Source organism: Equus caballus, chromosome 21 (assembly GCF_041296265.1).
Source record: "Equus caballus isolate H_3958 breed thoroughbred chromosome 21, TB-T2T, whole genome shotgun sequence".
NCBI lineage: Eukaryota > Metazoa > Chordata > Mammalia > Perissodactyla > Equidae > Equus > Equus caballus.
Window position 1 is genome coordinate 36,791,352 of NC_091704.1, and position 15,810 is coordinate 36,807,161.

Here is a 15,810-nt window from a genome sequence, read left to right on the forward strand (position 1 = left end):
CTTAGAAAGTAACTTCATTGGGTTTATATAGAAGGGAAACTGTAAACAGCTCCCCTCATGAATAATTATCTTACAGGAACACTGGATGTGTAAACAGCTGATGGCAGTATCTCCTTGGGCTGAATATCCTAATATAGTTTTTTCAACCCTTCTAAAGGCTTCTCAAACCAGAGCAGGGGGTACAACAAAAACCTAACTGTCTTGAATGAGGTATAGCTGTCTGCCATGACTGGGATAATCCTCCCTTATAGAGTTTAGTAGAAATTAGAGCTATAGAACTTCTTCCTAGAGAAGTCACATCAAGACTATAGGTTTGTTTTTCTCTTTTAATTTTTTTAATTGCAGTAACTGGATTACAACAATATATAGCTTTCAGATGTACATCGTAATATATTTTGAATTCTGTGTAGATTACATCATGCTCACCACCCAAAAACTAATTATATTCCATCCCTTCACACGTGAGCCTAATCACACCTTTTGTCATCCCCTCCTTCCCCTACGGTAACCACCAATCCAATCTCCATTGCTATGTGTTTGTTTGTCGTTGTTTTAATCTTCTACTTATGAGTGAGATCATACGGTGTTTGACTTTCTCCCTCTGACTTATTTCACTCAGCATAATACCCTCAAGGATCATCCATGTTGTCACAAATGGCCTGATTTCATCATTTCTTATGGCCAAGTAGTATTCCATTGTGTATATACACCACAGCTTCTTTATCCATTCGTCCCTTGATGGGCACCTAGGTTGCTTCCAAGTCTTGGCTATTGCACATAATGCTGCAATGAACATAGGGGTGCATGTATCTTTATGCCTTTGCATTTTCAAAAAACATCTTTCTGAATGAGTCACAACATTCTAAAATTCTCCTCCTATGAATTATAATAAATCTTCCTATGTTTGGAATCTAGAAAGGTCACAAAAATTCCATATTCCAAATCTACCTAAAGAAGAGCATGATGAACTCCAATCCTGGCCCATTTCTCACCGTTTTCTCGGGCACAGTAAGGAAATCTCGGCTCCACAGTGCCAGTTCTTGTGGGCCCTCATCTGACACAGTGGTGCTTTGATAATAACAGAATTCTGAAAATACCTGCTTTTAGCTCCATCTCTGTGTTCTGCAACCACATGTAGATGGTACAAATAATTTTGGGACTGCTTTTTAAAAGGTTCTGACGAGGCTTTTAGCTACATTTGTACTCCTGAGAATTGCATCTACATCCCTCCCTCCCAAATAGACCCAGTTTTTACTGACTCTTCTCTGCAAACTAGACTGCTTTTATTTTATTTTTGTTTTAGATTATAAAATGTAGGAATGTTTCACTACTTGTTATTTAATTATTTGTTTGTTGGAAGAGCTCATTTGTCACAACCCAGAGCCACAATATAAATTGTATCTAGATAGAAGAAAGTAATTAGTTGGTCCAAAACCCTGGCTGATACAAATGGAGGGAGCATGAACTTTTAATTTGGTGGGTCTTGACACAAAGAAGAGGAGAACTGATTGCATCTTTGGAAAGGAATAAATGTTGACCTTTGAATTAGCCTCGGAGGGGAGTATTAATGTTAAAACTCTGTTATGTTGTTATGAAAGATGCTGACGAGTGAGCTGTTAAATAACTTACAGAACAGATTGGATGGACCTTTTTAAACTGGGGATTACTATTTTATTTTACAGTGGGCCACTGTGTACTACAAAAAGTACCATTCTATAGAAATGTCCTTTCAGTTGTCTTCAGATTTGAAGCTAAGCATCTGTCTGGTTGGTATTTGTATTATGTCTGGATTGCAGGTTTTTGTCCAATCTTCTTTCTTGCCTCATGACTTTTCTTACTTTTCACCAGTCTGTTATATTCCTAGTTGTTTTGAATGCTCCATAACCCACCCTTAAATCAATGGATTGTTTATTAGTGCATTTTAAAATACAGGAAACTTTTTGAATGGAAAGCGTGTCCTAGCAATGGAGGTTGTACTGTACTTTTACGTAATTTTGCGTGTCTGATCATCCCAACCTTCAGCTTCCTAAAGCCAATGAATGACAAGCGCATTGAACAGCTTTGCTGACCCATCCCAAGGCGATCCTACTATTTTCCAAAAAAAGAGAAAAATGAAGCGTGCTATTGCCATAAATTTTTACTATTGGAGTAGCATGCTCTCCATAATTTTGCTAAAGTGAAATTAAAAGCCATTAAAATTATTCTACGCTCATATCAGTTAGATATTCTGTCTTGTAAGTAGCCAAGTTGGATATTTCCCTTGATTTATAGAATATGAATAAAGATCATACAGAACATACAGTGCGAGTTATTTGTACAATTAAATTTTGCAACTGCCATGGTATTGAGGTGGCACAATCTTGGTATTCATCATTCATTAAGTGATAAGTTACTAAAAGCGCATTTAATAAATTTAATTTAATATTTGTCTATATAAAGCTCTCTTTTCCACTTGACTGCAATTTACATTGAATTTGCCAGCTGACTAAATAAGCAGGTTGGCTCAGCATTCTAAAGAAAGTCTCTCAGTTCTGTTGGTTCAGAGGAGAGCATTATTCTTCTGTCTTCTTAGGATAACGTTTATTAATAAAGAGGTACAAGTTCATTAATGCTCAGAGCTGGGGGATAGCTGCAGAATGCAAAGATGTTTAAAACATGTTTTTGCATAAAATTTATTACTTAAATTCTAATTAGTGAGTTTGTTCTAGTAGTTCTAATTATTATTGGTTTAATAAAAGTGTACTTCAGCTGAAAAGTACAATGAGATATGGCTGTATGTAGCTGTGATATAAAGATATATATATAGCATATGTAATATGAGCGGTGCAGTAATGTCTTAAAGTAGCTCAGAGGAAAGATGAGTTCTACCCAGGGAAGCTTTGTGTAGAGAATGGAGCCTATGGATCAGTAGCGTTTCTATTTCTTATGATGATAATATGAGAGAAGTGTAGTCACAACCCAAAATTTTGCATGTGAAAGAAGACCAAATCATACAAATTATATTACTTCAAGTACTATAATAGAAGAGGCACAATTTGGAACTGATGAAGTGACTGAATCATTTATGCCTAAAAACATAGATATTACCTTCTTAATCATCATATATACGGGTACTCGAATTTCTTTTTATAGATACTCAGGCAGCTTTATGCTACTAGAAAAAACATTGAATGTGTTCAACTTGCTTATTTTTAACATACAGCATCAATTATGCTATATGGTTACACAGACAATTAGAAAGCTCCCAAGCTTAAAAATAAATTTAGCTCAGTCATCCACGAATACTCAAACTCAATTTAACACACAATGTTATTCATTAAGAATAAGCCACTCAGAAAAGCGCTAGTCAATATGTGCCGATTTTGCCAATAAATATATAAATAACTGCACCCTCTGTGCTTACCCCCTGATATTTTCAGCCAAGAAAAGTTTTTGAATGAGCTGGGAATCAACCTATTCTTATCTGCAACCACCACCTCACACCACAAATTAAAAAATCCTATTTTCAGTATTTGGCAGTTAAGGTCTTTTGGAAAAAAACAAAAGGAACTATGGAATTGATCATGAATTGGCAACCACTCTCTAATTCAAAGTGTATGTCCATTACAGCTGGTATCACTTAGTTTCTCAGTTACCTTTCCAAAGAATCAAAATAAACTTCTTTATGAAACTTTTAAAATTACATTCTTGGGTCTTTTTATCCCTTAGAGGAAAAGACTTAAATAGGCTATGGTAAGTATTTCCATTCATTGTTTCAGCATTTTACAGATATTTATTGTCATGAATGGGAGCGGGGAGGTCAGAAAACAGCTGAGCCCAGAGCCTGTCCCAGACAGGGCATCAACTAGGAAGGCCTCACACATTAAGCTGTGACTCCAAAGATTACACCCTCAGGATAAGGTGGATAGAACCAAGTCTACCACTTTCCCCAGGTGAAATGCAGGGAACATTTCTTCGGCACTAAGCTGAACAGGACAGACTGAGAGATGGTAAAACACCAGCCAGGACTCATGGGAATTTGTAGCACTGCTTCATATTACCCTCAGGCCCATAAAATTCAAGCCATGATTTAGTTGGTTTTTTTCAGTGAGGAAAATTGGCCCTGAGCTAACATCTGTGCCAATCTTCCTCTATTTTGTATGTGGGATGCCACCACAGCATGGCTTGATGAGCAGTGTGTAGGTCCACACCCAGGATCTGAACTCGCGAACCCTGAGCCCCTGAAGCAGAGCTCTCAAACTTAACCATGATACCAATGGGCTGGCCCCTAGTTTAAAGTTCTCAGATTTGTGGTGCGTGGGATACTTTGTAAAAGCAAATTTGTGGAGGCTGTATAGCCTAGGGGTTAACAACATGGGTTCCAGGGACAGACTCTCGTGATTAAGCCATGGCTCCCCAACTACTAGTAGTAAAGGTACTTCTTCTGCAAAATGAGGTTCATAATTATAGCACTTTCATTATGAAACTATTGATGATTAAATGGCATTACATGCATAAAGTATTTAAAAGAGTGCATGGCACATATTAGATGCTATCTAAGTGTTAATTGGTATTTCTAGCCCCTTCTGAGGAAGGTGCCCTTAGTGTAGTCATCCATGAATATTCTTATTGCAGACATCCTCAGTGCAGGACTCAGTGGAAAACTATCTTGATCATATTTTATACCCACATACATACATATCTATATCAGAAAATGCTGTCAGGGAATAGAACACAAAGTTAATACTGGATATGTCTGGATTATGCAATTAAAATTATTTTTACTTTTCTCTTTATACCTTTCAGTATTTCACAAAATATCTCAACATCAGAAAAGATGTTATTAAAATACTTGACCAATCCAAAGAAAAAATTTTTTAGTTTTCCTATTTACAGATATGACTGTCAAATAAAATTAATAATAAAAATAACAGCTAACATTAAATATTTAGTGTGTGCTCTGTTCTAAGAGCACACGTGTATTAAGTTACTTAATAATGCTTATTATAACATTATGAGTTGATGTAATTTTAAAACACTTTTTGTTTTGAAAATGATTTTAGATTCACAGAAAATTTGTAAAGATAGTACATAGAGATGTCCTATAGCTTTCATTCAACTTCCTCTAGTATTACCATTTTGCACAACCACCGTACGTTTATCAAAACTAGGGGATCGGGGCCGGCCCCGTGGCCGAGTGGTTAAGTTTATGTGCTCCACTGCGGCGGCCCAGGATTTCTCTGGTTTGGATCCTGGGCGCAGACATGGCGCCACTTGTCAGGCCACGTTGAGGCAACATCCCATGTGCCACAACTAGAAGGACATGCAACTAAGATATACAACTATGTACCAGGGGGGATTTGGAGAGACAAAGCGGAAAAAAAAAAAAAAAGAAAATAGGGGATCAACATTAATACAATGCTACTAACTAAACTAGGCTTTATTCAGATTTCACAAGTTGCTTCACTACTGTCCTTTTTCTGTTGCAGAATCTAATCCAGCATTCCACGCTGCATTTGGTCACACATCTCCTTGATCTCTTCTCATCTTCCAATCTATGATAGTGTCCCTCCAGCTTTCCTTTGTTCTTCATGACCTTGACACTTTTGAAAAGTACTGGTCAGGTTCTTTGTACAATGTCTGTCAATTTGGGTTTGTCTGATTTTTTCTCATGATGAGACAGGGGTTATGGATTTTGGTGAAATACCCTCTCATTGCAGTATATCAGAGAATACCTGATTATAAGTCATGCTGGTTAATGTGGTGTCTGCCAGATTTCTCTATTATGAAGTTACTGTTTTTCCATTTGCATAACTGTATTTGTTAGAAGAGATGGGGCTGGCCTGGTGGCGCAGAGGTTAAAGTTTCCACGTTCTACTTCCGCAGCCTGGGGTTCGCTGGTTCAGATCCCAGGTGTGGACATGGCACCGCTTGGCAAGCCATGCTGTGGCAGGCATCCCACGTATAAAGTAGAGGAAGACGGTCACGGATGTTAGCTCAGGGCTAGACTTCCTCAGCAAAAAGAGGAGGATTGGCAGCGGTTAGCTCACGGCTAATCTTTCTCAAAAAAAATAAAAATTAAATTAATTAATTAATTAAAAAAATATAAGAGAGTCACTGGTCTAGCCCACACTCAAGAAAGGGGAATCAAGCTCCACCTCCTGGAGAGAGGAGTGTCAAAGAATAGAAACTAGTATGCTAATTAATAACTATTTGATGGGGAGATACTTTGTGGTCACATAAATATTCTCATTCTCCTTAAAGTTTTGCCCACTAATTTTAGCATTCAGCCAGCAACAATTATTACTGTGATGTTCTAAGGGTGATTTTCTACTTTCCTTATCCCTTCTACGTTCATTATTTGGAGTTCTTTTGAAGGAAAACTTGTCCCTTCTCCTGTTTATTTATTTATATCAATGTTGATTTATGGATGTCTATCTTATTGTTTGGGTTTTGTCCAATATTATTGTTATCTATTTTGTTGGTCAAATTGTTCTGTCTTTGGACATTGGGAGCTTCTTTGGATTGGCTCCTGTGCCATTTAGATGTGCCCCCAGCCTCATCTGGCATTTTCCTACCCTGACCTGAGAATCAGCTATTTCTCCAAGGATCAGTGGTTCCAATTTTTGGAGAAAGACATTTACAAAATAAGATCCAGGAATTAAGTATGTTCATCGCCTTCTAGGACCTCTTGGTTGAGAGAGGTAGGAAATATAAGTATGCACTACCCCATTCTTACATACATATCTATATTTACTTCTGTGTCTATTATCTGTGCACATATATTAAATAAACATGAGTTCATACTGCTCTCTCTGACTCTAGTCCATTATCACAGGGTTTTTTCTAATCCCCTTTGTGTATTTATAACTTCCTTCTCTGACAGGGAGAAACTTGGCCACCATTATCTACATTTTATTTACTTGTTTGTTCAGCCTTACCCATGTAAAGTAGTTTCAGAACTGCTAACACATGCCCCAGTGGAGAACAAATTTACCAAATAGTGTAGAATGTTGACTTATAGTTCATTTTGTCTTTAGCCTCGTAGAAGCCAGTCAAAACAATAGTTTCCAAAGTTACTTAGGTCAGGTCCTTTTGATGCCTTTTCAGTAAGGTAACTCCATCTGTGTGTGCTGTGTTAGTCACAGTGGGCCTTCTATTCTGAGATTCTTGACATCATAGTTGATTTTTAAATTTGCATACAGTTAAGTGCACTCTTAATTGTTTTGAAAAATGCACGATCACGTCTCCCAACTACAGTATTATACAAAACAATTTCATCACCCTAAAATTTTTCATGTACCGCCCTTTTGTAGTCAACCCTTCCCCCACAGTCACTGCTGCAATCACTGATCTGTGTTCTATCCTATAGTTTGCCTTTTCCAGAATGTCATATTTGGGATTATACAATATGTAGCTTTTGGGTATGGTTTCTTTCAATTTGCAAAATGAATTATAACAAAAAATTTAGTCTCTTCTTTCACAGGTAATTTTTTTTTGAAACAAGAATGAACAAAAGAAAACTTTTGCTATGGAGGGACTATCTTAAAAATGTTTCAAATCATTTTTAGTTCTAATAATGAAAGTAAGCCATTTCTAAATCACTGAAATCTACATTCTTAAAGGATCTGAAAATGGAATTTTTGAACTTTTTAAATGGAGAGTTTTAGTGGGTTTTGAAAGCACTCTTTAGAAATAGAAAAATTCATTAGCATTACAATAAATTTGTAAGAAAAACTAAAAGTAGGAAAGTTGAAAATTTAGAGCCAAATTTTAAAAAGTTATGATTTTTATAATTGAAAATATGGGTGTCCTGCTTTAATAAATCCTATTAATGGTGGACAGCCTTTCAGATCTATGTATCTTTTAGAAGTAAGTTTTACAGGTATGTCAGCTGTTAAAATAAAGTGCAGAAATATAGAGAACTTAGAAGCAAGATTCCCATTCGCCTTACCACAAAGTATTAAATCAAAATTTCAAAAATATAAAGCAATTATAATCATACTATTGTCACTGTGTATTTCTGATTAATAATTACAATTAAGACTACTTTAAAATGTTAATTTATATTTTTATCTTTTTAATGTATATTCTTGGTTATTTTTTTTTTTTTAAAGATTTTATTTTTTCCTTTTTCTCCCCAAAGCCCCCCCGGTACATAGTTGTGTATTCTTCGTTGTGGGTTCTTCTAGTTGTGGCATGTGGGACGCTGCCTCAGCGTGGTCTGATGAGCAGTGCCATGTCCGCGTCCAGGATTCGAACTAACGAAACACTGGGCCGCCTGCAGCGGAGCGCGCGAACTTAACCACTCGGCCACGGGGCCAGCCCCTCTTGGTTATGTTTTTAAAGAAAATATGTTTGGGACTTCAAAGGGGAGGAAGGCAGTTGACATGGAGATGGAAAAACAAATGCTTGGTGAACAAATGTTTGGCATGCCTTGCAAAGGCAATGGGACATGGTAAGGACTTTGATCAAAGGGGCCTTGCTATGTTCCTCCCTGTCTACCACACCTAGTTCATTTTACACTATAGTTCCTATGGTGATAGTGCCTTCCTGGAACAGGCCTTCTATCTTAAATTCTTTTAGGCAGTTGGAGGAAGGTCAAAGTTTCTTCCTGAGTGTTTTGTTCTTAAAAATAAGCCAAAGAGACATATTTTGGTGGAAAGTTCCGATGCCCTACACAGTCAACTCTTTCCCTTTAAAATTGCTTTTAAATATCAAGAAGAACAAACATCCTGACAAAGTTTCCCCTATAAAATGTTTAAAGCTCAAAACAGAAGCTCATTTTAAGTCATTTAACAGCAGCAGCTTTTTGTATTTGACTATAAAGTTTCGTTTTGGGATTTGTGACTTCAAAATATACTGTTAATATAACATTAGTATATAACCAGCTTTCTAATCACTCCCTGAGGACTTACATTTTCTTATTCTTATTGGATGAATCATTAGATTTGGAAACAACTGATGTGAATGTGCTCTAACGTCCACTGCCCCAGAGAAGTGTCGGCTTAATTAGATGCTGACTCGGGTGAAGGTGTTAACCTCTTTTAGCTTCCAGTATCATTTGTTGGCAATGAGTTCTAATCAGTTTGCTTTCTACAGAAAATTACTCAGTGTTCTCAATGATATTAATGTTGAATCCTTTATTTACATTGTACATGAGTATTACTTCTTCAATCCAATCAGATATAAATAAAATTATAAAGAAGGTAAAATAATAATAGCTGAGATTTAGAACTGGGATCTTGAATTCTTCCTCTGCCACTACTTTCTCTACTTCAGTGGGAAAATGAAATTTAACAAAATAACAGGCAGGGTTCCTCCTCTTGGCCTCACCTTGAGATGACAAGAGTTTGCCACAGCCAATGATAGAACATCATTGTTTCTGAGGTTGAATTGACCTTGCTTGGGTGGAGGAGACCAAATTATTACTTCTGAAAAAATATATAGTCTGTTTGGCAAATGTTTTTCCCTTGAAAGAACAGAACAAATTTAAAACAAGGAATCATTTTATTCCTTTTTTTTAATTGTGGGTTTTGCTTCCTAAAAAGAACCTTATTTAACCTGTCAAGAAACCCCTATCATGTAATATTATTAAAAATTATTTAGCAACGTTTATCACTGTATAAAATACCATAAGATTTATTCCATAAGTTGTATCATTTCCATGAAAAATCTATTTTGTAAGAGTTAAAGTCTCATAAAATTTTAAAAAGACAATATCAGAATCACCACTTTCTTCTCTCTTTCTTTTACACCTCTCCAAAGTATTTTTTGATTTTGATTCCATCCCTTATTCTTTATTCCTTCTCAAATATTTAGAGCACGCACCAGTTTTAGAGAATTAATATGCATTTTAGGGCTTTGAGAAAAAATCTTTATTTTTGTGCATCTCCTGTTTTCCAAGGTATTTCCTCAAGGCTGTGTTCTCATGGCAGTTGATACAAAGTGGGTAATAAAGTCAGGAGGCAGTATCAGTTAGCCTATCTGGCTTAATCTCTCAGCATCTAGCCTTGCAAATTTCTAAAGAAGCAATTACACAATTTATACCAAATTGGAGGTGGCGGGGGAGGTTGCTGGGCCATTCAATCGTGTTCAAAAGACAACAAGAAAAAAATTTATATAATCTGTCAATATTCTCCCCCATTATTTTTTATCTTGTTACAGTTGAAAATCCATCATGCAAATTGCAGCTGTACTTTCTTGATGCCACAAAATCAAATGAAATTGTTGGTTTCCATCAATAGGAAGCGTAAGCAATTTTCTAAGTGCTACAAGGGGAGCAGTCATCTCTGTTAAGAGACTAATTGATTAAGATCTAGCTCAGGGGCCGGCTCCGTGGCCGAGTGGTTAAGTTTGCGCGCTCTGCCGCAGAGGCCCAGGGTTCGGATCCTGGGCGCGGACATGGCACTGCTCATCAGGCCACGTTGAGGCAGCGTCCCACATGCCACAACTAGAAGGACCTGCAACTAAGATATACAACTATGTATCAGGGGGCTTTGGGAAATAAAGCAGGAAAAAAAAGAAAAATTGTCAAAGTTGTTAGCCCAGGTGCCAATCCTTAATAAAAAAAGGAAGATTGGCAACGATTGTTAGCCTAGGTGCCAATCTTTAAAAAAAAAAAAAAAAGAAGATCTAGCTCAGTACTTACAATTTCAACAGACACAATGTAATGAAACACTCTAATGAAATATCAAAGGAATGGGGTCTCTGAGGTCAAAAAGTCAAATAAGTCAGGGGAATTGTGCCTATAGTATTATGTTCTCTGAGATTCATAGTGTAGATTAGCCTATTAAAGACTAACACACAACAGATGATGATAGATGATGGAGATAGATAGATAGATAGATGGTAAGCATATGTAGACCAATACTCTGTGGACCTGACATTCGGAAATGGTGATCTTGTCACATACAAGGGAGCTCCCTTCTGAATGATCCCCAATCTGGTCTGTGAGCAAATATAGTTGAAATAGAGTTTTTCATGAGAGTTGGATATTCATTCTACTCCATATTCCCAAATAGATGACTTCCTCATTTTAAAGTTGCAAAAGTTAATTGTAAAATATATTTATTATTCATGTCTTTTTATTGTCCTGGAAAATGCAGTGCTCTTTTAACTACTATAACATAGAATATTGTGCTTTAAAGACATATTCATAGTATTATATAAAAGCAAATATCTACTCATATATTTTATATTGTAATCAAAATTATTGCTATATCCTATAAAATTATTACTCAAAAAGAAGATTTAAAAGAACCCAAAGATAATTAACTTTGATTTTTTGAAGAGTATTTTCAGGTGATCTATATATTATTACCATATACAAATTGCTTCATTCAGAGACATCACATAAAACAAATTATTATTTCATTCTAGCTATTTGTCTTTATTCAGTCAAATGGATATTTGAAAATAATGTTACTCAGAAGATCCCTATTTGGCACGATCATTCCCATGAAAAATGATTGTGTTTTCTAAAATATTGATTCCCTCGTGTGAAAGCAGTTTAACAAATAAGGAAATCCAAGATTTTCTATTACAATACTACAGAAATGTGTTTTAACCTTGGAGGAAGTTCTGCTGCAACAGTAAATGCTTTTATAAATTTGTCTTAAACTCTGTTGACAAACTTATCCAATAAGCTGGGTCACATCTTACCAAGGACAATATATTGCATGCCCAGACTGAAATCAGTACTTTTGTTGCAGTATTCTGTGTTTCACCTCCTTTGGTACCAGAAGCACGAGACACTGGAAGAGAGGCAGAGTCTACACCGACAGTGTGTCTCCATAACTCGGCTGAAACTTGGCCTTGGTTAAGTGAGGGTGATCGAACCAACATTTTGTAATGTTATTTTACTAGACATAACTTAAGTATGAGCACGTACACCAAACTACGAAGGATATACAGTGTGTTCTGACATAACATTTCCTCTTTGCTAAAACATCAGTGAGAATCTTAAACAAGTTGGCCACAACAAACGTGTTTCTTGCCAGCTCTCCTCTCACTGTACTGTCCAAGTTTTGCTGATCATCAGTCTGTCCTGGACCATCTCCTCTGAGATTGATTCATGTAATTGTTTGGAGGCCATTATTTGCAGATTGGTCTCAAATTTTGCTAATGGATTTCTCTGAGATCTTTTCAATTATACCAAGCCATTATGAATTGATTCCCGTGGAGATTTGTTCTATCAAGGTCTCCACAAACTGCAAGGACCTCTCTAATGTGCCTATGTCACGAAAAATGCAGGCGTCTAGCCTATAGCCCTGAGGAGGGTTATATTCCACTTCTTCTGTCAGCCAGCAGCACTGCCTAATTGGATTCCAAGCTAAAAGTAGGCTTGTCATCGACAGAATTATGAATATGAGGGTACTTCTTGTGTAACACCATTAACAGCTCCCTAATGCCAATGATCAGAATTTTTCTGTTTACTAATTTCCAGTCTTGTTTAACAATTTCTTGTGTAGGTTGTATTATTGAGAAAGTAACTGAACCATACTCTTCCATTTCCTACGCAGCTTCTTCCTAAGTGAGGCACCTTTAGAAGCTCTGAAAGTTCTATCAGGTTTGCCACATTAGTGGAGTAAATGCTCCTTGAGTGAGGCATAGATTATTAATCCCTAATTCATGGAAGTAAATATTTAACACCTGACTTTCAGAAGCCCTTTTCTGTGTACTATTCTTGGTGAGGAAAATTGGCCCTGAGCGAACACCTGTTGCCAATCTTCCTCTTTTTTTTCCCCTCCCCAAATCCACAGTACATAGTTGTACATCTTAATTATAAGTCCTTCTAGTTCTTCTATGTGGGATGCGGTCGTAGCATGACTTGATGAGCAATGTGTAGGTCCACACACGGGATCTGAACCGCCAAACCCCAGGCCACCGAAGTGGAGTGTGCAAAAGTAACTACTACACTACCAGGCCGGCTCCTCTGTATACTATTCTTAATAAGGCCTCTGGTATCCTCAGATTAGTGGTCAGTACCATTTTTTGTCCACTAGTTATTTTACTAATCTGTAACCCTCTCCACTAGGCTTAAGTCATTGGGAACTTAGTCACTTGGCTGTCTTATTCTCTTTGAAATTCTGACACAAAGCCTTATCTTCTTCACAGTTGGTACTTTAAAACGTGGGTTGAATGATTGCCATAATTCAATGTTTTCATACTGTAGTCTTTTGTACAGTATTAGCCTTCATTTAAATGTGCTTTATTTAGATTTTGAATTTGACGATGAAATCCATTCCTGAAAAGTAATAACTGAGCAAAATGTGTTAACAAACAACAAAACATGTTCAAAAAAAGCTACTGCTTTAAGAACACTGAAGTTGTCATTGATACTGAAGAAAAGTCACTTCTCAGCCTTTTTAACTATTTGAAATGAACATTTCAACTGTCTATATAAATATCTGACAGAATAAAACTTCATAGTCATATCTATAAGAAAACTCTCCGACAACGTCATCTTGATACATTAGGAAAATACTGCCATAGATAAGGATCAGTCCTCCTTCATCAACCAATTGTATAAACGAAGCGCATTGGCTTCCACAGGTTAATTTCAATAATTTACAAATAGTCTTTTCAACTTCAGTAGCCATCAACACGGTTTTACCAAATTTAACATGTATTATATGTTGGTGATCAGCACTGTCCCTTCCTTTCTAAGCTTGTCCCTATACTACAGGGGCTAGAAGACTGGAAACTACGTTTTCCAGACTTACTCAATAGAAGGATTATGGGTTAGTTTCCCTTTTTTTGTTAAAGATTGGCACCTAAGCAACATCTGTTGCTAATCTTCTTCTTATTTTTCTCCTTCTTCTTCTCCCCAAAGACTCCCAAGTACATAGTTGTATATTGTAGTTGTGAGTGCCTCTGGTGGTGCTATGTGGGACAGGGCCTCAGCATGCCCTGATGAGCAGTGCCATGTCGGCGCCCGGGATCCTAACTGGCAAACCCTGGGTCACCAAAGCGGAGCATGCGAACTTAATCACTGGGCCACGAGTCCGGCCCTCTGGGTTCGTTTCTGTGTGCAAGATTTGGAAAGAGGAAGACAAGTAGAACCATTATTGTTCCAAAAAGAGTTGGGGAGGCCTATGAACTTTGGCAGTTAAACAAGAAAGGGATTTGCTGGGACATCTCTGCGTCCTCCTACAAATCACTCCCATCAGGGCTGCCTGCAGCTGCAGTCATTGCAGGTATTTCCCTACTGTTTTTGTAATTCATTATTTCCTAAACATCCCTATCGGCTTCCCTGATCTAACTTGCTCAGCCTTCTGGCAGTTTTATACGTCTCCAATTCCCTATTTTAAATCCCTTCCTGCTTGAAATATGTTAGAGCAGTATCCGTTTTCCTAAGCAAACCATAACTTACCGGACATCTAAAGGAAACAGGGTCCTGACGCTTTATAATATCCAGCCCCTACCTGCATCAGAACAAAAACAGTTTCTCACTGTTAACTTACTTAACCCTGGTCTACTTTCTCCTTAACAAACTGGCAGGCTGGCAAAAGACAGTGGATATTGATAACATATTTTGGGGGGAAAAAATCCCCCGTCTGAGTATTAGTCTTTGACTCTTTTTGAGAATAATGTACTTCCTGAGCCCATTCTAAAAAACCTTCTTCAACTTGCTACAATTATATATAATCACTGAAAACCTTCATGCCAAATACTATGAAGTAATTACAAACATAACTTTTAAGATGCATTTTTTACAAGTTAGGAAGAATAAAGGCATAATAAATGTAATGCCTGTGTGTACTATGTACACATATGAGAAGCTGGGGAAGGGAGAGTGAGAACTGAACAGAGTGAGACAGAGAAACAAGTCAAAAATCAAAAATCCAGAGGCAAGAGGGGTGCCTTAATTAAGCAGAGAGCCTTTCTCAACAAAGCAGCGTGAAGACCTCTGCCTGGCTCTTGCATGAAGCTTTTGGGTGTAGTTGGGCATAGGATGAGTAAGAGAGGAACCAGGTTTTGTCAGTTAAAGATGCTGAGGAAAGTTATTCTATTTTCAATCGTAAATTAATTGGACACTGTTTATATTCATAGAGCTAATTAGTAGAGCCGAGTTACTTTATACTTCAAGTGTGCAAAATGATCTTTTCTTTAAAAAACAATGCTGGTCTTAAATTTCTAATAAAAGATTCTCTCACGTATATGATCATGTATTCTGGGAGCAAATTAACTTTAGATCTTCAAAGGGTACTGTTAATGTGAAATATCCTATTCTCAGAAAGTTAAATATCTTTGCAACGGAATGACAAATCAAGAAGGAATAAATTAAATATCACTTTTTTCACAGGTGAAATTCTTCACATATCACCCATAAATTGATCTAGTTATGAGAGTTTTTAAAATACTAATTCTTAATAATTACTCGTTTTAATTTTAATTACATAGAATAAGTTTCTTTTTGAATTGAGAATAGACTGTATTTAATATTTCATGTCAGTGTCTGTGACTATCGGGTAAACATATAGTAAGAGTTCAACAAATAGCTAACTGTAGTTCATACTTTTAAGACTCAGGAGAAATGTTTATTCTACTTAGATTCTACTATTTTTGGTAGAATCTAATTTGAAGAATTATTTTTTTTTTTAAGATTGGCACCTGAGCTAACAACTGTTGCCAATTTTTTTTTTTCCTGCTTTCTCTCCCCAAATCCCCCCCGTACATAGTTGTATGTTTTAGTTGTGGGTCCTTCTAGTTGTGGCATATGAGACGCTGCCTCACTGTGGCCTGATAAGCAGTGCCATGTCCACGACCAGAATCTGAACCAGTGAAACCCCAGGCCGCTGAAGCAGAGCGTGCGAACTTAACCAC